The 26,865-nt window shown below is 41.6% G+C and overlaps 1 protein-coding gene and 1 pseudogene across 1 annotated transcript in view; both read right to left on the bottom strand.

Annotated features, from left to right (window-relative positions):
• Positions 1 to 26,865, bottom strand: part of PLCB1 (phospholipase C beta 1) — an 854,775-nt gene that overhangs the window by 27,736 nt on the left and 800,174 nt on the right. The gene's annotated exons all lie outside the window — the stretch shown is intronic.
• Positions 26,233 to 26,715, bottom strand: LOC138091308 (M-phase phosphoprotein 6 pseudogene; annotated as a pseudogene).

The raw sequence follows: 26,865 nt of genomic DNA, 5'->3' as shown, positions 1-26,865 counted from the left end.
TCACAGAAAATGACCAGCCGTCCCCTGAATTTACAGTCACCCTCCAAAGTGTCTGCTGTGCCTGGATGGCAGCTGCCTCGACAGGGACAGTGCTTACAGGCCCTCTTCACCATCTTCACCCCTGGGATGGGGGAGGCATTTGACCTGCTCTTGCAAATGAAATATCAGGATTGGCTTCTTCCAGGCATATAGGGGCATCTCTACTGTCTCTTTCCCTTTTCCAGCAGAGTCCTAGACAATAATGCATCTACATAATGAAAAGGATATGGTTATCTATGTTACCATGTGGAATCATGCTGTCTACTATTGTTGAGAATCACTGATATATTTAATGATTAAGTCTTGCTAGAAAGTAGCATTAGATTTGGAAACTATTTTGTAAACCTAAACACATTTGACTGTTGTCAGGTACAATGTCAGATATAAAGTACCAGATACAATACCATTGGACTCAGGATTATGGAGGCTGCAGCATTATAATCTTCCTTTGGAGTAGATTGCCCCTGACTCTCGGTTGGGTCCAAGCCGTGGCTCCTTAGTCCAGTCTAGGGTGGGGGCTAAGCTGGCCAGGGCCCCACCTCATCCCCAGTTCTGAGTTTTGCATGACAGATTTGGAATTAGGATGGCTTGCTGGCTGGTAAGGTCAACTGAGAACTAGAACTGGATTGGTAGAACCAAGTGGCTTTCACTAAATAGCCACTTATTCCTGTGTAAATAAAGATGCCCATGACCCATCAGAAGGGCTTTTAATCCCCTCGATTGGGTGATTTGTGAAGAAATCACCCAGGTTTTTGAAAGTAGCCTCAGGGTTATACACACGAGGAGATGGTTACCTCACTGGAGGGTGGAAACAGAAAGTAAGATTTGGTAAATTAGCTCTGCGTGTTTTCCAAGCAGATAAAAAAGGAATAATGTTTTAATATCGGTTTGCAATAATAATACTTAATTGGGAAGTCACTCAGTTCTGTCCTTACAAGCATAGCTTCATGATAGCCATAGACTCTATGTTCTGTATACATTTTAATACAGTGGTAACAATGGAAGAAAATAGAGACTTTTTCACTCCCATAATTTCCTTCTGGAAGAGAAATAAAGATTGATGGAAAGTGATAATGCCTTTGGGATTCATAACATCAGCTCTTTCTTTTAGCTGTTAAAGTAGGTAAATAAAGTACTCAAGATTTATTGTTAGGATTATTCTCTAATTTTACTTGAAATGCAGAATAACCAAATATTTCCCAAGCAACTTTAAGAGGCTATCTTTACAGTATAAAATTGCCTAACAAATATGAATCATAAATAGGAGAAACATTTGTCATATCTACACATAGTCCCTTAACTTTAACATAAATCATGCAACACAAATTATGTATGTGAGAATGTATTCGTTAGCATAACACTGGCTGCTGTAACAAATTGCACCAAAATATGGTAGAATTCTATTTCTTTGTCATGTAACAATTCAGTGTGAGTGTTTCTGGTTGGTAGACAGCATGCTTCCACATGGAATCTTAGAGAACGGTATCCTCTTCATCACGCAGCTCCATCGTTGTCTAGGCTGTCTAACTTGCTAACAAACACACACCCTATACTGCTTCCTTCCTTTCCCCACCTCCCTTCCCTACACTCCACCAGTTTCCTGGAATCACTGCACGTGCTTAAGTCCATGTCCCAGGGTTTGCCTCTGCGGGTACCCAAAATAAGACATTAGCTTAGCTTTTGAATTATTAGCTGGCATATATCAGGTGGGCTTCCTTGGTGGCTCGGAGGTAAAGAATATGCCTGTCAACGCAGGAGATGAGAGTTAGATCCCTGGGTCAGGAAGATCCCCTGGAGAAGGAAATGGAAACTCACTCCAGTTTTCTTGCCTGGGAAATTCCATGGACAGAAGAATCTGATGGGCTACAGTCCATGGGGTTGCAAAGAGTCGGACATGACTCAGTGATTAAACAGCAACAACATATAAAAACTGCAGGGGGCTTATTATAATTTTGAGATTGATGTGTCCCAATGTCTAATGCACATTGATATTATTTGACTTGCTTATAAATGACTTGAGCTAAAGATCTACCATAAATCATTCAGTGCCTAGATTTAGCCGGAAAAACAGCCATTCCTTTCTGAAACTACACAGATCTAACTGGTCTTGAAGTGCGTTATATTCAAGCAGATGCTTTTCCTGCTTTTTCCACTTGTGTCCCTGTTGTATGAGTTTTTTCAGTTAATCATTGGATTGCTAATGAATATTTATTGAGCACCTACTAATGTAAATGGTTGGCTTGAGGTAGTTGGTTTGAGGAATCGTGAATAGTGTTTCACAGTTGTCTCTTAAGGGTTAGAAACTTAAAATATAATTGGTGAGCCAAGAAACAGTTACAAAATAACATGAGCTATTCAAACAAGATGAACTGCCCGTTCAGTATGCTTTATTGATTTGGGAACTGTGAATCACTGTGGGGAGACCTGCCTCTGAGCTAATCCATGAAATCAAAGCTTCTAGTTACCATGAGAATGAACTAATCACCAGTGTCTTAAGCACAGAGAAGTTTCCTTCCACTAGGCCTTTAGCGATTTTCCTGTAATATTGTTAAATAAAAATGACTTACTATGAATATTTATGATGCTTTTATTATATGCTGGGTACTGGTTAAATGACTAACATGAATTATCTGCATCTATTACTTTGAATTCTTACATTACTCTATGAGGTAAATACTACTATGTGGCTATGTCACACAGCTGGTAAATAATGAAGTCAGAATTCAAACTCTGTTATTATTACACTACAGTTTCTCTTATAATAATTGTCTCTTCTATTAAGCACGAGCAAGAAGCCAGTACTTTGGCCACCTCATGTAAAGAGTTGACTCATTGGAAAAGACTCTGATGCTGGGAGGGATTGGGAGCAGGAGGAGAAGGGGACGACCGAGGATGAGATGGCTGGATGGCATCACTGACTCAATGGACGTGAGTCTGAGTGAACTCGGGAGTTGGTGATGGACAGGGAGGCCTGGTGTGCTGCGATTCATGGGGTCGCAAAGAGTCGGACACGACTGAACGACTGAACTGAACTGAACTGAACTTAACTGAACTGAAGAAGCCACATATGTGTATTTCCTTAACGATTCACTAAAGCAGAAAGTTGGTAGGAGCTTTTTTATAGAATGGAGGAAGAACAAAGGCAAAATTGATATATATGCTATAGCAAGAGAGTTCCAGAAAAACATCTATTTCTGCTTTATTGACTATGCCAAAGCCTTTGACTGTGTGGATCACAATAAACTGTGGAAAATTCTGAGAGAGATAGGAATACCAGACCACCTGACCTGCCTCTTGAGAAATCTGTATGCAGGTCAGGAAGCAGCAGTTAGAACTGGACATGGAACAACAGACTGGTTCCAAATAGGAAAAGGAGTACGTCAAGGCTGTATATTGTCACCCTGCTTATTTAACTTATACACAGAGTACATCATGAGAAACGCTGGACTGGAAGAAACACAAGCTGGAATCAAGATTGCCAGGAGAAATATCAATAACCTCAGATATGCAGATGACACCACCCTTATGGCAGAAAATGAAGAGGAACTAAAGAGCCTCTTGATGAAAGTGAAAGAGCAGAGTGAAAAAGTTGGCCTAAAGCTCAACATTCAGAAAACAAAGATCATGGCATACAGTCCTATCACTTCATGGGAAATAGATGGGGAAACAGTGGAAACAGTGTCAGACTTTATTTTTGGGCGCTCCAAAATCACTGCAGATGGTGATTGCAGCCATGAAATTAAAAGACGCTTACTCCTTGGAAGAAAAGTTATGACCAAACTAGATAGCATATTCAAAAGCAGAAATTACTTTGCCGACAAAGGTCCGTCTAGTTAAGGCTATGGTTTTTCCAGTGGTCATGTATGGATGTGAGAGTTGGACTGTGAAGAAGGTTGAGCACTGAAGAATTGATGCGTTTGAACTGTGGTGTTGGAGAAGACTCTTGAGAGTCCCTTGGACTGCAAGGAGATCCAACCAGTCCATTCTGAAGGAGATCAGCCCTGGGATTTCTTTGGAAGGAATGATGCTAAAGCTGAAGCTCCAGTACTTTGGCCACCTCATGCGAAGAGTTGACTCATTGGAAAAGACTCTGATGCTGGGAGGGATTGGGGGCAGGAGGAAAAGGGGATGGCCGGATGGCATCACTGACTCGATGGACATGAGTCTGAGTGACCTCCGGGAGTTGGTGACGGAGAGAGAGGCCTGGTGTGCTGCAATTCATGGGACTGCAAAGAGTCGGACACGACTGAGCGACTGAACTGAACTGAACTGATCATGGTAGGTGGAATGGAGACAGGACATTATGTTCTTTTTTCTTCCCTTTCCTGTTCCCACTGTGTTATCCAGGTCTTACCACATTCAAGTAGATATTTATTCTACTGAACAGTCCATAATCTTTGAAAATATTTTACATGGTCTAATAGACTTCAGCTTGGAGTCTACACTGGAAAAAAGACTTCAGTAAGAAATATCTGACCAATACCTCAGAAATCGAGATTCTGCAAATAACCAGACAGATAAAGAAAAAAAAGCAGGTTCTTGAATTAATATAGGTCTGAGGTAAAAAATTCAAGAGCTTTTCCAAAGATAGCCAGAATGTCATCTCTAGAAGGAAAAGTTCTCCAACTCAGCTATGTGGGATAAAATCACCTTATAAAGCATTACTACTCAAAGTACTTTTTTGCTTGTACTCAAAGTACATTGCTACTCAAAGTATCTTAGCAAGCTTACCCCAGACCAAGAGAATAAGAATTTTCATTCTGAACAAGATCTCTAGGTAATTCATATGTACACAAAAGTTTGAGAAACATGGATTTAAATATATGTTATTATTTTTAAAATATGAATATGAAGGGTTAAACTGAAAAATGTTTAAGTTGTGCTGTTTTGAAATATTTTCTATTTTTCAACAGATGTTATTTATAAGAAAGTTACAAATACAGGGCTTTTTTGAGATAAATTCAAGGTATTGAGCCAGTTAAGGATGAATCCTTTCTTCCTAAGTGCTGGCCTTAGAAGTGGATGAACCAACTACAAAGAGGAAGGGGTATTTTACCAGACACAGGGTGTTATGGAGTTATCGTAACCAAGAGGTTAGTGCAGACACACGGATAGACACGTTAACCAACGGAACGGGACAGGTAGCTAAGAAACTGGCCCAGGTATGCATGCAACTTTGATATATGAACACGGTGACATGACAGATCATTGGGAAAAAGAGGAACTGAGACATAAATATGTCTTTTGGAAAACAATATAAATAAATATAATTCAGACTGTGGGGGTAGTTAAGGATTGCTTAAACAAGCCTCAATAGCTAACACTAAGCATTAAAACAAAAATTTTAACACTTAAAATTAAGAAATCTGTTAATCAAATGACACTGTCAACAAAGTAAGAAAGTAAGAAACAAGTTATAAATTTGGCAAAGATGTTCACAATAGACACCTGACAAAGATATAGTATTGAGAATATATAAAAATTTCTATAAAGCAATAAGATAAGAAAATATAACCAGTTTTTAAAATGAGTATAAGAAAGGCATTTTACTTAAGAAACACATCTAGCCAAAACCAGAGTTACAGCAAAGAAACAGAAATTAGAATACGCTCATTCTCTTTACTCATTAGAGTAAGGCAAACACCTCCATGAGATGTCACTGTATTCCCATCTTAATGGGAACTCTTAAGAAATCTGACATGAATATTAACTGTTGGCAAGTGTCTGGATCAGGGTTCCTTATATACTGCTTAGGGAAGCGTAAAATGATAGAGTTACTTTGGAAGACATTTGGCTTTTTCTTGTAAAACTGAAGATTTGTATTCCTTATGACATAGCAATTTCACTGTTTGGTATACAATCAAGAAAAACTCTTGGGACTTCCCTGGTGACCCCGGGATTAAGAGTCTGCCTTGCAGTGCAGGGGATGAGGGTTCAATCCCTGTTCCAGGAACTATAATCCCACATGCTGTGGAGCAACATAGCCCAAGCCCACATGTGGCAGCTAGAGTCTGAGATTTGCAATGATGGATCCCACATACTGCAACTACGATCTGACATGCTCAAATAAATATATATATATAAAGAAAAACTTATATTAGGGTACATGTGCAGGAACGTTCATAGCAGACCTGTGTATCACAGTAATAAATGAAAAATCCCTAAAGTGCCCCTCAGTAGGAGAGTGGATAAACTGTAATATACTCATGGAGTAAAATGTTGGACTGCAAAACAAACTAGAGCCACATTCAACAGTATAAACAGACATATGCAGATCTAATTAATTTTATTAAAAATTCTTATTATTATGTATAGTTGTGGTTCAGTTGCTCAGTCGTGTCCAACTCTTTGTGACCCATGGACTGAGGCACCCCGGGCTTCCCTGTCCTTCACCATCTCCCAGAGTTTGCTCAAACTCATGTCCACTGAGCCAGTGATGTCATAGTGCGCACAGAGAAAAGTACATATATCCTAAGTGTAATAGATGGATACTTTAAAAGGCCACACTTCTTCATTCTTCACCTGTGCCTCTTATTTCTTGTCAATAGAAGGTGACAGAAGTGACACTGTACTAGTTCTATTTCTCAAAAGGCCCCCCGTGCTTCCATTCTTGCTCTTTGAACACCGTCACCAGCATATGAGTAAGCTTGGGCTTGCCTGTTGTCAGATGAGAGGCTAGGTGGGGAGACCCTGAGCTCCCTGAAGTCAACCTAGACCAGCCTAGAGCCAGCTGACTCCCAGTCCTGAAAGAGTGTCCAGCCAAGCTCAGTAGAGTTCAGCTGACACACGAGTGACATCGAGAAAGACCAGAAGAGTCCCAACTCCAAAACTTGTGACTAATGCTAAATGCTTATTGCTTAGGCACTGAGTTTTTGAGTGGTATTTGTTATGCAACCACAGATAATACAATAAGTCAATGGATTTGCGCTTTTTCTTTCATAAAGTAAGCACACTCATTTAACCAGTGCCCAGATCAGGAGAACAAGAACAGCATTTGAGAAGCTTCCCTTTTACCACCTTTCAATTGCTAGTCACCCTGTCCCCCACCGAAAGTAACTATCCTTTTAATTTCATCTAAATGTAATAATATTGTGCATGCTTTTGTATCTGGCTCCTTTCACATAATATATCACCTGTAAAAAGCATTCATTATGTTGTGTGCCACTGTAGCCTATCCAGTCTCATGGCTGTGCAGTAGCCAATGGCGTGACTATATTACACTCTATTTATCCATATAACACTTGATGGACATCAGGCTGATTTCAACTTGGGACAAACAGTACAACTACAAACATTCTTGCATTTGTCTTCTCGTGACTATACGTGCACATTTCTGCATATATTGTATTATATTATAAACAGACCAATGGGGCTTCCCTGGTTGCTCAGTGGTAAAGAACCTGCTTGGGAATGCAGGAGAGGTGGTTTTATCCCTGGGTTGAGAAGACTCCCTGGGTCAAGAAGACCCTCTGGAGAAGGCAATGGCAGCCCACCCCAGTATTCTTGCCTTGGAAATCCCAGGACAGAGGAGCTTCTTGGGCTGCATCTCTACGTGGTCGCAAAAGAGTTGGACATGACTTGGCAACTAAAAACAAAAACAACAAATAGACCAGTATGGTCTTGTATGAGCCACCAAGAAGGGTGTGTCATGAACTAAGGATTATTATCAGGTGTACACAATTCTGTACACCTGATGTAGTATCAGTTTAAAAATGTGTAGAGGTACCCAAATGAAGGATACAGTTTGATCAGAAGGGCTCCCCAAAAGTCACCAATCTATGTGGCAATTTTATATTTGAAAAGATTGAAGACCATGAAGTTTAAATGACTTGGCCAAAGTCATTCAGATATTTTTCATGACATGAATCCATTGTGAAACAACACTGTAAAGACAGTTTGGTTTTCTTCCTCTATGGTTTATGCATGGCATGAATTCTGTTTCCTTGCAAATGCCAAGTTCTGATGTTGAAAGTGTTGCCAACATAATCTAGCATCAGAGGTCTCAATTGTTTCTTAAGATAAAATATTCCTGCTTTCTCCCATTTGAAGTGTATTCTTTCTTCAGATAAATTTTCTGAACTTTCTTATCAAACTTGCTGGAATGCAGAATGAGGAAATTATAAAAGTGGGCTTTTTGTTCTGTTTTGCCAGTAATGTCATTAATTGCATCACATTTCTTACATTTCTTAGAAGTTGGAGGCAATCCTGCCTGGGGAAGCATTGATGATTTGGGGTAAGTTCTGTTGCAGCTGGACAAACTTGGCCTTTATAGGCTTCCCTCTTCAAGTTTAAATCAAGAGGAAGATTTGACCACAGAGTTTCAATGGAAAACTGGCATCGTTTTTCCATTACTTATTGCTTACCTAAGAGCACAATTCAAAGTATACTCTGGCCTTCATTTCTCTTATCAGACAATCCCCTAGAATTTGTGGGGGTGGATTTCAGGGAGGACCAGGCCTCTCTTCCCCCCTTTTATGAAATGTCTGAATCTTTCTCTCTTCTAATCACAAGCTCAAGAATGTCAATAGAGAAAGATTTCCAGATCAATTTTACACTTCTGTCACATTCCCTTCTTAATCTGATGTTTTTGCTACTTCCAAAGCAGAGAGAAATTCTAAATTTCACCACGCACACAGCATTTAAAATCCCCCCTCCCTGTTAGGTTATTTAAACTTTTCCTACATATCAATTAGTTTGAAATAATAAGTCTTTAGGCTATCCACTAATTGCTGCACTGTAGACACGATCTGTATTTAAAATTATGCCAGGAAAATTAAGCTGCAGCACAAAGGAGTCTTGGCTAACAGAGAAGGCGTCTTAGCCCTTCAGAGGAGCAGAGAGAGCTAACGAGGACAGGGAATACACAGGGGGCTCCTTTCCCAGTTTGTCATTTGCCAGGGTGAAATGTGAAAGCAGACTGCTCCAGCTGTAGGCTCCTCTTCCTTGCTTTACCGTTTGCATTTTGAATTCTTACTGTATTTGGTCATGCGAAGGCAGAAGAAAACGGTTGTCAGCCAAATGTCCTTTTCTAGTAGAAATTTATTATAAATAGTCTCAAGGCAACTCGCCTTCATAATGAATTTCCCAACCTCTCCTCCCACTGCAAAAACAACACATCTTGGGCTGTGATCTTGATTAACTTTGCAGGAGGTAAAGAGGATGGAGAGAGGAGAGGTGTGACAGCCGGCAGCCTTACCCATCAGTGCCTCGATTTTAGTCAACACGGTGGCTTTATTGGAAGAAATATCACTTACAAAGAAGAGGAGGTGGCAGGATTTCCTACAGCTGGCTGAAACCCCTGGCGCTTTGGAAGTTTCATAAACTTCCCTCTAACCCTCATCAGGGCTCTAAGTTGAGCTGAAAAATGCCCGCTGAGATCTGTCCAACTCAGTCCCACCCTACTGAGCTGTAGTTTCAACAACTGAGAATCGTGGCATTGATTTTTAAAAAGGAGGATGGAAGGAAAGACAGAAAGTTAGTCACAGGTGAATTTTTTCTTACCCACCCCCGCCTCCAAAAAAGTTTCAGTTTATGGGTGGATATTTTGCCTTCAAGTGTTCTTGCCTGGAGAATCCCAGGGACGGGGGAGCCTGGTGGACTGCGTTCTATGGGGTCGCACAGAGTCGGACACGACTGAAGAGACTTAGCAGCAGCAGCAGCAGCAGCTCTCTCCTTTCCTCTCTCTGACTTCATGTTTTCGCCTTGTTTTGCGATATATCATTTTGACTTCAGGTCTGGCAAAGGGAAGTGCTGCGGAGTTGTTCTCGCCCTCTAGTGGTGAAAGGCGTTAACGTGCAGGTCTCCCGGTTATCCTCAAAGGAGAGCGATCCTATGAGATTTTTGTTATCCTCAAAGGAGAGCGATCCTATGAGATTTTTGTAAGCAGAAACGGCATACAGCGAAGGAAGAAGCAGTTACTTTAGGACACATCTTGCTAACTGAGGCACAAAATAAACCGAGATACAGAACAGACATTCACAGACACAGTTCACACCTCTGGCGTTTAGATGCTGAGTGTAGTTCCGTGAAGTGGCTTGGTGGTACACCTCTCCTGAGTTGGGTTCTGCTGCAAAACAGATGCTGCTGGACACTATTCTCCCCTTTTTTCACAGTGAAAATCCTCCTTGGATTTCTTTAGGTTAGTCAAACAGGTCCTAATGTAGGTCTTTCATAAAAGTGTAGTTGCATAAAGTGAACTTTGGAAAAACGGGGGATCCTGTACTAGAAACAGTTTATGACAAGTAAAATGGCTGTCTGGGGAGGACTTACAAATAGCTGTGAAAAGGAGAGAGGCAAAAAGCAAAGGAGAAAAGGAAAGATACAAGCATCTGAATGCAGAGTTCCAAAGAATAGCAAGAAGAGATAAGAAAGCCTTCTTCAGCGATCAATGCAAAGAAATCGAGGAAACAACAGAATGGGAAAGACTAGAGAACTCTTCAAGAAAATCAGAGATACCAAGGGAACATTTCATGCAAAGATGGGCTCAATAAAGGACAGAAATGGTCTGGACCTAACAGAAGCAGAAGATATTAAGAGGTGGCAAGAATACACAGAAGAACTGTGCAAGAAAGATCTTCACAACCCAGATAATCATGATGATGTGATCACTAATCTAGAGCCAGATATCCTGGAATGTGAAGTCAAGTGGGCCTTAGAAAGCATCACTACGAACAAAGCTAGTGGAGGTGATGGAATTCCAGTGGAGCTCTTTCAAATCCTGAAAGATGATGCTGTGAAAGTGCTGCACTCAATATGCCAGCAAATTTGGAAAACTCAGCAGTGGCCACAGGACTGGAAAAGGTCAGTTTTCATTCCAATCCCAAAGAAAGGCAATCCCAAAGAATGCTCAAACTACCACACAATTGCACTCATCTCACACGCTAGTAAAGTAATGCTCAAAATTCTCCAAGCCAGGCTTCAGCAATACGTGAACCGTGAACTTCCTGATGTTCAAGCTGGTTTTAGAAAAGGCAGAGGAATCAGAGATCAAATTGCCAACATCCACTGGATCATGGAAAAAGCAAGAGAGTTCCAGAAAAACATCTATTTCTGCTTTATTGACTATGCCAAAGCCTTTGACTGTGGATCACAATAAACTGTGGAAACTTCTGAAAGAGATGGGAATACCAGACCACTTGACCTGCCTCTTGAGAAATCGGTATGCAGGTCAGGAAGCAGCAGTTAGAACTGGACATGGAACAACAGACTGGTTCCAAATAGGAAAAGGAGTACGTCAAGGCTGTATATTGTCACCCTGCTTATTTAACTTATACACAGAGTACATCATGAGAAATGGTGGACTGGAAGAAACATAAGCTGGAATCAAGATTGCCGGGAGTAATATCAATAACCTCAGACATGCAGATGACACCACCCTTACGGCAGAAAGTGAAGAGGAGCTAAAAAGCCTCTTGATGAAAGTGAAAGTGGAGAGTGAAAAAGTTGGCTTAAAGCTCAACATTCAGAAAACGAAGATCATGGCCTCCGGTCCCACCACTTCATGGGAAATAGATGGGGAAACAGTGGAAACAGTGTCAGACTTTATTTTTTTGGGCTCCAAAATGACTGCAAATGGTGACTGCAGCCATGAAATTAAAAGACGCTTACTCCTTGGGAGAAAAGTTATGACCAACCTAGATAGCATATTCAAAAGCAGGGACATTACTTTGCCGACTAAGGTCCGTCTAGGCAAGGCTATGGGTTTTCCTGTGGTCATGTATGGATGTGAGAGTTGGACTGTGAAGAAGGCTGAGCGCCAAAGAATTGATGCTTTTGAACTGTGGTGTTGGAGAAGACTCTTGAGAGTCCCTTGGACTGCAAGGAGATCCAACCAGTCCATTCTGAAGGAGATCAACCCTGGGATTTCTTTGGAGGGAATGATGCTGAAGCTGAAACTCCAGTACTTTGGCCACCTCATGCGAAGAGTTGACTCATTGGAAAAGACTTTGATGCTGTGAGGGATTGGGGGCAGTAGGAGAAGGGGACGACCAAGGATGGGATGGCTGGATGGCATCACGGACTCGAGGGACATGAGTCTGAGTGACCTCCGGGAGATGGTGATGGACAGGGAGGCCTGGTGTGCTGCGATTCATGGGGTCGCAGAGAGTCGGACATGACTGAGCGACTGAACTGAACTGAACTGAGTGTTAGTATTTTCTTTGTAGAAGAATGCTTTGGCTGGACCCCACCCAATCATACTATGTCTCAGCACAGCAGATTGCTGAAGGGGCAGAAAACATCCCATTCTGGCTGTCATTGTTTAGCAGATTCACACAGAAGTAAGAGAATTTTTCCAGGGATTTTTCACTTCCTTGCTTGTATTGAATTTATAACGTAGACGCAGTTATCCTTAAGTCTTTACATTTTTCTCTGCTGTAAAGTATTCAGAGCAGCACTACTCATAATAGTCCATCAAGAGTGAAACGGGTAAATAAATTGTGATATATTCAAATACACCCAACTGTGGCTACATACAACAAAGAAATTATGCAGATGCAGAAGACTACAAACTTCACGGACCTCCCCGGTGGCTCCGATGGTAAGGCATATACCTGCAGTGCAGGGGACCCAGGCTCTACCTCTGGGTCAGGAAGATTCCTGGAGAAAAGAATGGCTACCTACTCCAGGATTCTTGCCTAGAGAACTCCATGCACAGAGGAGCCTCATGGGCTACAGTCCATGGGGTCATAAAAGAGTCAAACAACTGAGCCACTATCACTTCTACAGACTGCATGAGTCTACTAATGTAGGGTTTCAAAACTTCAAAAAAAAAATCACTAAGTTGACTGAAGTTGGAATGGTTACTTCACTATGGAGGTAGTATTGACTGGAGCTGAGAATAAAGGAGATTTCTAGGACACTGATAATATTCTGATATATATTATAATATCAGAATTTTATTATATATTATATATAATATATTATACCAATATTATATTATTAATTAATATAATTATTATATTAACATATTATATTGTATATATTATTAATATATTATCTACCATATAAGATATTATATATTATGATATCATTATAATATCTTATATTGATATAAGTGGCAATTTCATTACTTTAAAAAAAATTTGTCAAGCTGTTCACTTATGGCCCGGACATTTAATGTTTCTTCCCATGTTTATTCCCTATGGAAACAGGTGAACATGGAAATAATCTATTTTACATTTAATATGTCCATCATTTATTTGAAATGCTTTTTCCTCTATGAGCTACTTTTCAGAAACTTCAAAGTGTCTACATATTTTTGTGCCATCTTGAAATGCGTCTGGTTGGTGGGGGTGATTATGAGGTCTCCTTCCCACTCCCCTGCTGAGGGAAGCTCATCTCTCCTCCCTGGTCCTTATCTCCCCACTGGCCTATGGACTATTGCACTGTAAACGACTCTGTGACTTCTGGTCACCCCCCAGGGGCCATGCTAAAACCAGAGCTCACTTCCTGGACACTGGGGTGGGCCAGGGGCTGCTTGGATGTAGTGCTTGCATATTAAGCATCCTCTGCCTGGGATACCTAGCACTAGAGAGGTAGAAATGACAGGCAAAGAGTATAAGAAAACAACAAACATTACACAGAGAGGAAAGAGTGGAGGAAATCAGAAAGCAAACAATGCTTCTGCAGGTTTGTGAGGACTTCTGGCCCTTTCCCTTCTTAGGCTCTTAAAGTGACCTTTTTCACACTTCCCAGAACAAGGAATGCCTCTTAACTTGGGGTTCGTTATCTGTCTAGGACCGACCCCTTGATGATGTGCTTTCTGAGAGCAAGGGAAAGGTGAGGACCCACAGGCCCACCCTGAGGACGCTGGGATTCAGCCAGCTGCGCCTGCATGGGTGAGGGTCCCCGCTTCTCGGCCTGATGAGTCTCCAGAGGAAGGGGAAAGGGTGATAGAACAAGCGGACAGGAGAGCTGGCATCACTTCCTGGGAGCAGCCCAGGCTGGCCGGCAGCAGACTCTTCCCAGTTAGAGGGGGTGAGGGTTTCTGGGTTCTGGCCTGAGGATGGCTCTGTTGTTGATGAAGAAGTACAGCCTGTGATGGGTCAGTTTGCTCAAGTTCTTCAATTAGCAGTTAGAGAAATAATCAGCCTTTCTTTTGGGAGACCTAACGAGAAGATGCCAATGTCAGTAGTTACTATGTCGAAATGACACTTGGTAATCGCAGGTGTGGCTGAAGTGGCAGAATAAACGAGAGACAGGGAAGCACAAAATCAAGAAAAAGTGCAAAGAGCTGATGGCTCTGATAGCACAGCTGTGGTGATCATGGCAGACATTACTAATCAACCGTGGCCGTCTTTCTGGGTGAGTCTGAAGAGCCACGGAATCCTCATCAACATAAAGTGCCAGTACCACGATATGTTGGAGGTGGTAAGGAAGAAGAAACATGTCATCAGGATGAGACACTTGGGGACTAAAGGTTGGATGGGCACTTCAGGTTATTTGCCACCCAGTATAGCAGTGGCCAAGCAATGACTATCTCTCAAGCTAGTGTGACCTGTTGAAGCAAGGTTCATACATAAGGAAATACTCATATCATAAATGACAAGGGATCTTGAACAACAGGAAACTTGCAGTTATTAACTATGAATTTCTATAGAAGGAGGAGATGGAAAGTTTGGAGTATAAAGCAGTGGTGATGGTGGTGGCGGTATGTGTCTGTAAGGCAACAATGAAAGATGGTGATTTGGGCTACAGGGAGCTCATATGCTCATCTAAAGTGCGAACCCACTGCTCTGGTCCAGCCAGTCACTGCCAGCTGGTGACACTGACTCAATGCAGCTGTGACCTCCAATATTTCAAAAGAAGGCAGAAAACATTTTAAAGTAAGAAATCCCTTGATTTTTAGAAGTTAGAAACCCCTTCAAAGAGAAAATTATAGTAAAGAAAAAGTACTCTGACAACGGTGAGTCAGCTAAATTGTTTCTGCTGTTTATTTCAGCCTGGTTGTCTGTCTGCAATATCTGGCTCATGGATTTTGCTTGGAATAGGATTTTCAGAGACAAACTTTGACAGCAGGCTGGGTAATTTCTTCAGATACTTAGGATGAGACTCACCAATCAATTGCCCTGGGGAGTTTAGCCTTTTATCTCTTCCTAACCAAGGAAAGGGAGCCTAGCCTTGTTTCTAAGGAACATTTGCCTCATCCATGATTCATGAGGGCTGTTGGTACAATTATAGCCTCATAAATGCCAAGCACACTTCTTGGCTCTATAAGCTCAGGGAGAAAATGTGTCTTGTGGGTATTTTTGAGCAACTTGGTCCACCCTGAAGCTCTTGCTGTGACAAACATTAACATTCACAGTGTAACCTCCTTTGGTCTCAAGGAACAGAAACTCTGCTGGGAGTCACACAGCTCCCAGTTGAAAACGGCAGCAGATTTACTGCACATGTGAGTTCTAGGAGGTCATGGAGGGGAATGCTTTGGAGAAGGACTTCCAGGTTCCAGGTGTCTTGATTCACATCTCACCTCTGCCAGTGAGGAGCTGTAGGAGCCTGGGCCAGTGGCCAGTCTCTGAGCCTCAGCCTCAGTTTCCATGCATAACATGAAGATGCTGAATCAGCCCCACAGACAGAGTGGAAGGTCACAGGAGAAGTCGCAGTGCTTAAACCCCTAGAAAGAACTCATTCAAATAAGCCCTCTTTATTCAAAATCCTGAAGCCAAGGTGGGCTTTACTTTCCAGGGGAACATCCAGATGAAGGCAGTGCCCAGTTGGCTGTTTGGCTTCTCCTGTATTTCTAAGTCACATGTGATAACAGCATTCTAGCAGAAAGAGCTCCCATAAGCTGAGGGTGCAGCCAGCCTAAATCTCTAATTTTCTCAAAGCCTGTGGCCACTCTCCTCAAATAAACAGTTTGGAAACTCTAGCTCTTTGGCTACGAAGCCCCCAAAACATGATGCATCTGCAAAAAGCATGATGAATTCCTGGTTTGACATTCCACGTGTGGCCTCCTCAGTGTTGGGACACTCAGGTGGTATGTTCGAAGAAATATAGTGGGTCTTTGGTTCTTACACAGCACTCTTAAAACCCTTGGAATTTCCCAAGTTATTGGAGTGTCTTTATATCTGAGTTAATACTGATGAGGTAACTTAGAGTAGGGCCCCTGGGTAATCTCTGAATGAGACTAATCAAAAGAAGGACCAAGTGATGACAGGGTTGGAAACTTCAGGCCCTAGTACCAACCACCAGGGAAGGAAGGAGTTAGCTTGAGAATGGTTTACAAAAACTTTTGAACAACAGTGTTCAGAAAGTTTCTGCATTGGAGAAACCTTGCTGGGAGGAGGGTATACCCTAGCTCCTGGGGACAGAAGGTCCTGTAGTCTAGATGCTTCCAGACCTTGCCCTGTGTGCCTCTTTATCCATTGTTCATCTGTACCCTTTTAAACAAACCGGTTAACGAAAGTGACGTGCCTTTCTGAATTCTATAAGCCATTCTAGCAAACTGTCAACCCTGAAGAGGAAACTCCCAACTTATAGCTCATTGGTCAGAAGTATGGGGAGCTCAAGACTGGGGATGAGCATCTCAAGTTGGAGCAGACTTGTGGACAGAACCTTAAGCTGTGGAGTCTGTGCTAACTTGGGAAAGTTAAGGTCAGAACTGAATGGGAGGACCCCAGCTGCTCTCAGAAAACTGGCTGGTGTCATGAAACACATCACTGGAAAGCCAGGCTTTCCTTCCCAAGTGGCCCTGGGTGCCCTTTCCAGGCCCACACAGTCTTCTTCCCTTAGTCAGTCCTCCTGAGGGCAGACCTTGCTGCCATTTTGCATATACCTAAGTCTGGGCTATCACCGAGGGAGGATGCTTGATGGGAGTCAGGACGGATCTTGGACCCATGTGCTGGGGTGCCCCCTCTTGTGGACAGAAGATCCTCTGGGATACAAGAAAATGAGTTGAGTGGGTAGTAAGGCATTGGAAGGGAAGGGAGAAGGCCGTGGGTTGAGAGTTTCCTTTTGTCTTGGGTCCTGCCAATATTATGAAATGGGTGGTCTTGACCTTCTGAATCACAATCTAAGGATGGTGGCTGAGAACCTTGATGGAGTGGTTGTTAAATTGATTTAAACAGAAGTACTTAACCTTGGCTGCACATTAGAATTGCCTTGAAGCTTTCAAAATGACCAGGCCTTATCCCACACCAATGACATGAGGCTCTTAGCGGGTGAGGCCCAGGCATCAGCCCTTCTCAAAGCTCGCCTGTGATTGCAGTATTTAGCCAAGGGTGAGAGCCCTTGAGGTCAGTAAGATTAGATGGATCATGGGCCGAGGCTCAGTGTGACAGAGCTGGGGATTATTTTAGAGGGTAAATCATAGCATCCCTAAAGTGGCAGCCTCCACCTGGCTCCAGCTGACTGAAGCCAGGCAGGAAGAAGGCTTGCTCTGGCCAGCTCGTCCCAATTTTCAAGGGAAGCTCCAAGTGCTTACGTGCTATTTCACACCTTGGATATGTTAGTAGCTAATTCTACACAGCAGTAGTGAAACAGCTACTGTCATGATTTGATGTTTGGGCGTCTGAGTTAGAGTCTTCCTGCTCGCAGTGTGGTCCAAAAAGTAGCATCAGTTTCACCTGGAAGCTTGTTATAAAGTCAGACTATAAAAGTAGACTTGTTATAAAGTCTACACAGACCTTGGAGAAGGAAATGGCAACCCACTCCAGTACTCTTGCCTAGAGAATCCCATGGACAGAGGAGCCTGGTGGTCTGCCGTCTATGGGGTTGCACAGAGTTGGATACAACTGAAGCAACTTAGCGTGCATGCATGCCTTGGAGAAGGCAATGGCAACCCACTCTAGCACTCTTGCCTGGAAAATCCCATGGACGGAGGAGCCTGGTAGGCTGCAGTCCCTGGGGTCGCTAAGAGATGGACACGACTGAGTGACTTCACTTTCACTTTTCACTTTCATGCATTGGGGAAGGAAATGGCAACCCACTCCAGTGTTCTTGCCTGGAGAATCCCAGGGATGGAGGAGCCTGGTGGTCTGCCGTCTATGGGGTCGCACAGAGTCGGACACGACTGAAGCAACTTAGTAGCAGCAGCAGCTACACAGACCTACTAAATTAGAGCCTGCATTTTAATAGGATTGCCCAGGTGACTTGCATGCACAGTAAAGTTTGAGAAACACTGATTAGCAGCTTAAACAGTATGGTGACAGCAAAGACCAACGTGTAGGAGTGCTTCCTTTATGTGCCACCAGTTTGCCTGAGTTTCCTGGTTGTAGAATCGTATGCCTCCTGCTGCGTTACTCCAACAACCAGCGCCTGCCCTGGGAGGAGACTGGGCATCAGACGGCACCTACGGCTCTGCTCTGTCTCCGCTGTTAACACCAGTATTCGCGGTCTGGTGCTCATGTTGCTCTCCTACTTTTCTGAAAGGTGAAATGTAAGAGAAGCTCTTTTTCATCTTTAAAACATTCACATTTAGTTGCTCCTCCTTCCCTGCACTGTCCACTGAGGCCCCTAGAAGGCTTTGTTTTAAATGTCCTGCTCCCTGCGCACAGCATGTTCACAGTTCACGTTCACTCTATTTCCCAAGCATTCTTCCAGCTCTCAGCACCTTTGCTATCCGGATCATGCTCTTATCTTATGATTCAACTTAATTGATGAAAAACAGGCTTTCAGAAGCCTGGCATAATGGAAAGAAAATTGACTTGGATGAAAGTTTAGCCACCTACCATTTCAAAGTAAACTTCTTGGTATCTGGGCAACAAATGCAATTAAGTTCATTAGAGAGATATCAGTCTTGGAGTGGTGTGTTTATCAGTTTCATTAAGCATGTTAGAATAATGAACCAACCCTTTAGCCTTGTGGACTTTCTTGACTATTGCTTATTTTCTATTTTGCTGATTCCTAGTTCCATTTTTTGTATTTCCTTCCTTTTACTTTCTCTGGGTTTAAGGTGCTCTTTCCTTTTTACTTTCTTGAGATAGACGCTTAGAGAATTAAGTTTCTTCTTTTTAATACATATATATGTATGTATATGCATGTATATGTATACACATATATATGTATACACACCTACATGATGGAATATTACTCAGCCATGAGGAAGCTGGCCCTGGTCATTTTATTCAGGCTTTGAGGATGTTGTAAAGTATGGTATTTGCAGTGGTCAAATTTCATTCTATTTTTACACTGATGTCATCATTTCCTTGTTTTGTCCTTATTTTATTACAGTTGGCAACAGTGGCCACACAAGCCAAAAACTGCTGACAAAGGGTATTCATTCCATCTATGAGAAAGGTTGGACAATGCTAATGTCTTATTTACATTTACCCCCTTGTTACTCTAAAACAGAGACCACATCAAATAACTAGCTTTTGGCACCAAGCAAAAGAATCCAGTCAAAGCTGCTCCAAACAAGTTCAACATCCCTATAACATGACTCTAAGATGTTACAACAAGCATGAATCACACATTAAAGGGCATGAGCTCAGTCAGTGGAGAACTTGAATTTGAAACTGCAGAACCTGAGAGCCTCCCACATATATATATACAACCAACAGATCTCATGACCTGCATAGTTCAGATTTATTTCCTTTAGTGACATTTACCCTGGAATCCTGGTCTTAATATATACTGGCACAGGTGTTAAGAATGGAAATTACAAACCAAGAGTTGCCTGCACACATTTACCCAGGTGCTTGCTGAAAAGCCCTTGCCAGCAAAAGGATTTGTCTTATGGAAGAACAGAATTATGAAGGCAAAAAACACTCGGGATCCACCTGAACAGAGAATCAACAGAACTGCTGATCCCAGTTACTATGATTGCTCTGATTTTTTAAAAATCAAGATTGGTTTTAGAAGGAAAAAGGTGAGAACATTAGCCTCATGATTCCCACAAGAGGAGAAATAACTTGTCTGTATTTATAACAGTCATGAGAAGAGGTTCCTTTCTTTAAAACACAGCCATAGCTTAAGGTAATTAAGGTAACATGATGGAGTGTATTGTTTGAGAAATCACTCCATATAGTGACTTAATTGCCATTACTCACTTATTTTAAGGAAACTGCCTCATGAGTTAACAACAGGCTACTTCTGCATATAGATTGCTATCCTAGCAATGCTGATAGAAAGGTTATTAGTTGCTTTCTTTTTTTTTTTACTTATAATTGTGGATGCTATAGCTGCATATAAAGTAAAAACTGATTTCCATTTTAAAAAGAAGGGGAAGTCATTCAGTACAATGGGTGGCTCAAGTCACATTATTCTTGATGAGATTCATTCTGAAGAGGTCTCTTACTAAATTAAAAAAGAAAATGAAATCAACTGAGGATTTCATGTTCAATTTGCTCGTACAGCATTTGTGAATTTATTGCCTCCAAAAAAAAAAACATACTGACCAAAGTTATTGGGAAGTTTTGAAAGCCTGGAAGTTTAAAAGACAGAGTCCATGCTTTGCTCTGAGATAATTCACTCAACTTCTTTGAAGACTTCACACCTTCCCTAGATGTTTGCAATATCCTCCACCCAGCTTGCAATGCCCTTTCTCCTGTGCAGCGTCCATAGACTAATCACTCTTTCTTTTGCTGTTATTAAATTTTTGTCTACCTAAGGTCAGAGTCACACAGCCTGGCTCTTATCTCTTCTCATCATTTCACTTTGTTATATCACCATAATGAGATTACCAGCCAACTGAAAGCAGGGACCAGGTCCTTCATCTTTAGATGCTCACACTAGTTTTGGATTGGCTGACTGAGGTGCAGGGCTGTGCATGGGCTCAGACAGGAGAAGGCCTATTAATGCTGCTTCAGAATAGTCTGTGTGATACTTTTGCGCCCTATGACAGCACCGCAAATGCTGAAGAATTCTCAGCTGTGAAATGAGAACAAAACACTTGGCAAAGTATGTAAGAAGAACAATACACACACATCAGCCCTGAATGTTTTGGAATTCACAGCTCTAGCAGTTTCTTTCAGAAGTACTTAAAAAAAAACAACTAATAATGAAAAGAAAGCAGGCTTTGGAGCCTGCTATAATCACGTCTGATGTCTCGTCCTACTACCTGTGTGTTGTAAGATCAGTCACTTAGCTGGTTTGAGCTCTTTGTTTCTTCATGGGGTGTGTGTGTGTGTGTGTGTGTGTGTGTGTGTGTAGTTGTGATAATATCTATTTCCCGGTTTACTGGGACATGACACGTTAAATCCAGATCCTGCTGGATCATCCATTGAAGGCTGACCCTCCTCCAAGTAAGACAGAATTCTCCTGTCTAATGGTCTTTAAACTGAAGTATCTTCCTGGTTCTACAGCAACTTCTGGCTTTTGAATTTGAACTAAGACACCTACTCTGCAGATTTTGGACTTGCCAGCTTCCATAAACATGTGAACCAATTCCTTCTAATAAATCTTTTTAAATCTCCTTTTGGTTCAGTTTCTCTGGAAAGCCACCTCCACCAGGTCACCATCTTGGTTATGCCTTCCCCAACCATCCTAGAAGTCAGGCTTCCCAGGTGGATCAGCAGTAAAGAATCTGCCTGCCACTGTAGGAGACGCAGGTTCAATCCTTGTTCCAGGAAGATCTCCTGGAGAAGGAAATGGCAGCATACTCCAGTATTCTTGCCTGAAAAACCCCATGGACAGAGGAGCCCGGAAGGCTACAGTCCATGGGGTTGCAGAGCTGGACACAACTTAGAGGATAACAACAACAATAGACCATCCTAGTAAGAATGGAGAACTTCCACTCCCCATCCTGTCTCTCCCTTTAATTTTCTCTGTAGTTTCTGTTTCCACCCATATTATATATTTTGCTTCATTATTTTACTTATTACTTGCTTATGAACACTTCATGGAAACAGACATTTTTGTCCATTTTCTTCCCTGCTGTATCCCCATCACTTAGAACTATGCCTGGCACACAGTAGATGCTCAATAAATATCTGTTGAATGAATGCACTTGAGAAAAAAGTACAAGAGTTGCTTTTTGCCAAATACTGTTTTTTGAGCTCTAGAGATTTCACACATACAATTTATAAGAAATGAGGTTGTAATGGTTTAGACTACTGCACAGAGAATGTTCCAGACAGGGATGTGCAAGTGCAGGAAGGGAGAAAGACCTTCAAGATATCTCACCCAGAAAAGCAGACATTAGGAGAGCCGACCTCCTATAGGGTGGAGGGTAGCATCCTCTGATAGCATATTCGTTTCTTGTGGGGACTGTAACAAATTATCATACATTAATAGTTTCTTGTGGGGACTGTAACAAATTATCATACATTAAGCGGGTTATTCTCTAACAGTTCTGGAGGCCAGAAGTCTGAAATCAAGATGTTGGGAAGACCACACCCCTTCCAAAGGCTCTCGTGGAGAACTGGTTCCTTGACTCTTCCAATTTCTTGTGGCTGCCAGCTTTCTTTGACTTGGGCATTCAACACACCAGTCTCAGCCTCTGTGGTCACATTGCCTTCTCCTCTTTTCTATGTGTCAAGCCTATCCTTGCCTCACTGTTATAAGGACACATACTATTGGATTTAGGTCCCACTTGGGAAAACTAGGATGACCTCTTCATCACAAAATTCTTCACTTAATTACATTTTCCAAGGGTCCTTTTCCCAAATAAGGTAATATTCATAGATTCAGGGAATTAGAATGTGGACATATCTTTTACAGGACCACCCTTCAGTCCACCATAGTTTTGAAAAGAATTGGAGTTTGCTATGATTACACAACAATTCTTTATTGTTTCCAGCTGCCAATATGGGGTGCTTTCTGAGGGATGTGAGTCTTTGTCCACATCTGCTTGGATTTCCCTAAGGACTCAGATGAATTCATATGGTTAAATGTTAAACAACTACTTACGGAAGATCTTTGCTTAGGAAGCCATGTGTTGAAAGCATTATCAAACGTTGTCCTTAAAACAAGGAGTCAAGTGTGGGTCAGGCTTTCAGTCTGGATTCTTTCCACTTATTTTCCATAATCTTATGATAGGGATTCTTATAATCTGGCTCAAGAGCTATCATGTGCTTCAGTCCATGGAAAAGGAATACATTGCACTTTCCACTCAAGTTTACAAAATGTCAGTAGTCGTCAAGATCATCTTTCAAGGCATGATACCGTACAAGGACATGCAAAGAAATCCAAGTTCAGAATTTCTGGCTGTATTTCCTGGTGCTAGCCTTTATATCTCCTGACTGCATTTTCACCTTCCCCTGACATTCAGGAGACCTGAAACTTTTACATAAAATGTAATTTGTTTAAAGTATTATAATGGACATTTTTTAGGACCAAGTGTTCCACAATTTAAGTATCGTATATAACTAACTCTCCATTTCCCTGATTAAGTATAAACAACAGTTCTATTTAAATTTTAAGACCACTAAATTTTATTGCAGCCAATAATAGTTTTTATTTTGCTGTTAGAAATGGAACCACCTAAGTCTTAGTCCTCATCATCCCTAGGTCAATAACATGTTTATTACAAGGTCATATACAAATGGCAAGTAATAGCTACCGAGTGAATTCATTAGCCTGAACTTTGAAAATTACATTTTAACTGGAAGAATGGGGAAGTATTTGTGAAATTTACTTCACAAAATTCATTTATCAAAAAATAAATTCCGACTTAAACTCTCTTATTTCAGGGCTTAGCTTTTAAGAAAAAGAGGCACATTATAATAAAAGGAACTGGTGAGATTTATTCAACATCCCAATATCTAAGATATGTCCTGAGGTCATTAGCGATGGACCTCACTCTTTTATAATGACCTGACCTTCATGCTGATAACCTGAAGGCACTGAAAGCCAAGGTCAAACCGTGTAGTGATTTAGATAAGCAGCAGGGAGAGTCTAAGTCTTGAGAAGAGGAAAGATCACTGGTTAGCCTGTGGTCGATATCAGGATGAAACCTGACGGGATGGCTTATCACGTGGCAGGCAGGTGTGTGAGCCAGAGACAAAGCCGGGCCACCCTCTCCCTGCGCGGGCTGTCCTGAACTTGAGCAGACGTCATAAGCTCTGAGCGCGGGGTGCCCCACCTGCGGAGAACAGCATTGCTTCTAAAGGTTGCATCTGATCTCAGGGTCATCCCTGCGGGATCTGGGCTAGAATATACTGATGCAAGCCTTTGGATACATTTGATTGCAATAACAGGCGGAGATTCGCTTTTAAGAGGTAACCATGAGACTTAAATATTTTTAAAAAGCAATTATACAGTTTTGTTTCATTTAGAAAAGATGGTTGTTTTGTTACATAAAGGAATACAGAAGTAATGAGTTAGCAGTCCCCTAATGCGTTCTTTATCTTTCTTCATCACTGGTTGTGGAATAGTCTTATTCTACAAAAGATATATTGGGTGACCCTTACTTCTGCTTTCTTCTCAAGGGCATAGACACAAATAGCCTTCTAACTAGTCTCCTGGTTCTCTTTTCTACTAAAATGGAAATTGGACCATGTATCTTCAATGGTTGCTATTGTCCTCTGAGTAAAACTCCAAAGCCCTTATGGCTTCTGACAATGATCTGCCTGTTCTGGGTCCATGTTCCTCCTCAGCCTCATCACCATCCTAATGGACTTCTTTCATTTCCACCAGCGGTCTCCTCGCCTCTGGGCAGCCACACCTCCTCTCCCTCTCCCTGGAACCTCTTCTCACACTTCTAGAGTCCTCACTCTTACTCACACCTGTTAGTGCCTCAGCATTCACATCCTCTAGAAATGACACATGGTGAAGCTAAGACACTGTTTTGTTATTAATATTAACAGGTTATTTCTTGATACAACTGTTATATGTCAAAGACCACTGGTCCAATAAGCATTTAAACAGAGACTTAGGGTTATAAACATAGACAATTTGAAATAATTATGAAAGACAGTTTGGCTTCATGATATTTTCTGACAAAGCCATCCATCTATCTGGTCTCAGGTACTGTACGTGGTGAAAAAACACCTAGTGCTTCCAAAACTGCCACTCTGTGCTCCAGTTCAATTCAGTTCAGTTGTTCAGTCGTGTCTGACTCTTTGTGACTCTATGGACTGCAGCACGCCAGGATTCCCTGTCCATCACCATCTCAAACTTGCTCAAACTCATCATGGAGTTTGATGGACCCATCAAGTCAGTGATGCCATCCAACCATCTCATCCTCTGTTGTCTCCTTCTCCTCCTGCCTTCAATCTTTCCCAGCATCAGGGTCTTTTCCAATGAGTCAATTCTTCGCATCAGGTGGTCAAATTATCGGAGTTTCAGCTTCAACATCAGTCCTTCCAATGAATATTCAGGACTGATTTCCTTTAGGATTGACTGGTTGGATCTCCTTGGAGTCCAAGGGACTCTCAAGAGTCTTCTCCAACAACACAGTTCAAAAGCATCAATTCTTCAGCACTCAGCTTTCTTTATGGTTCAAGTCTCACATCCATACATGACTACTGGAAAAACCATAGCTTTGACTAGATGGACCTTTGTTGGCAAAGTAATGTCTCTGCTTTTTAATATGCTGTCTAGGTTGGTCATAATTTTTCTTCCAAGGAGCAAGCATCTTTTAATTTCATGGCTGCAGTCACCATCTGCAGTGATTTTGGAGGCCCTCACCTCCCCAAACAGTCTCTCACTGTTTTCATTGTTTCCCCATCTATTTGCCATGAAGTGATGGGACCAGATGCCATGATCTTCATTTTTTAAATGTTGAGTTTTAAGCCAAGTTTTTTTTTTTTTAATATGAAAACAGGTATTTATTATAGAACAATGTCTAAAAAATAATTAAAGGCTTAAACAACAACGAAAAACATAATTCCACACATTGACATTGACTTTGTGGCATGAAAATCCTTAGCCCGAAGAGGCAAATTTGTTCTTGATGAATTAACATATCATAAATTCTCATGACATGATTCCAAAATATATGTATGAACTGACTTGACATGTTTATAAACATAAGGGCAATTTAAACACTGGTATTAGTTTTCATAAGTTCAATTTAAGGTCGGTGACTGGAGAGTTATATTTAAAAAAAAATCTGAGATAAAATATTCTTTAGGAAGGTACCACATACCTATGTACATTTGAAGATCAAGGGTTAAAAGTCCACTCTTGATGAACACCGTTAGGCAAAGGATGTATAAGATCCATCACACCTCTGTTCCAAAAGCAGGATGTTTCCAAAAGTATACATTTCTTTACAAATACACATTATGACATTAATAACTATCGAGGCACCTACAGAGTTGAGTTCCAAAATATGCTCTTATCCCTGAACCATATCTTAAGACCTCCACTTTAACCTTGGAGCTTTAAGAACATCTTCTTTACTTTAATTGGTTTTATGTCTCCATTTTCACCTTCTTCGTAAATGGCACAGTCTCTTTTCTTGGCAAACTTTTTCCCAATTATCCCCACCAAGGTCTCATATCTTCTAGCCATTTCTTCATCTGACACATCGAGCTCCACTTTTTGCTCTTCAACTTCTTCTGCTTTGTTCTTAGCGTTCATCTGAAGCATTAATTTCTCAACCTTAGGATTAAATCCTCTGAATGACATTCTTTCATAGAGAAATTCTTCACACAACAAGAAACTCTGCTCTTCTATAATGAAACTCTCTTTCTCTTTCAGCTCAGGCAAATCCAAGTACCAGTGCTCTTCACTGATGATTTTCTTTTCTTCCTCTTCTAGTTGTTTCTTCGTTTCCAAGTCCAGTCCCCTTTGCATGAACTTCATGCACAGCAAGTTCTTGGACAACTTAGTTTTGTGCTCGGCCGCCATACTGACTCCCACCGGGCGCCACTGTCTGCAACTCTTAAGCCAAGTTTTTCACTCTCCTTTTTAATTTTCAAGAGTCTCTTTAGTTCTTCTTCACTTTCTGCCATAAGGGTGATGTCATCTGCATATCTGAGGTTATTGGTATTTCTCCTG

Source organism: Capricornis sumatraensis, chromosome 15, assembly GCF_032405125.1.
Source record: "Capricornis sumatraensis isolate serow.1 chromosome 15, serow.2, whole genome shotgun sequence".
Classification (NCBI taxonomy): Eukaryota; Metazoa; Chordata; class Mammalia; order Artiodactyla; family Bovidae; genus Capricornis; species Capricornis sumatraensis.
Note: the sequence above shows the minus strand (reverse complement) of the source record. Positions and strands in the feature narration are given on the sequence as shown.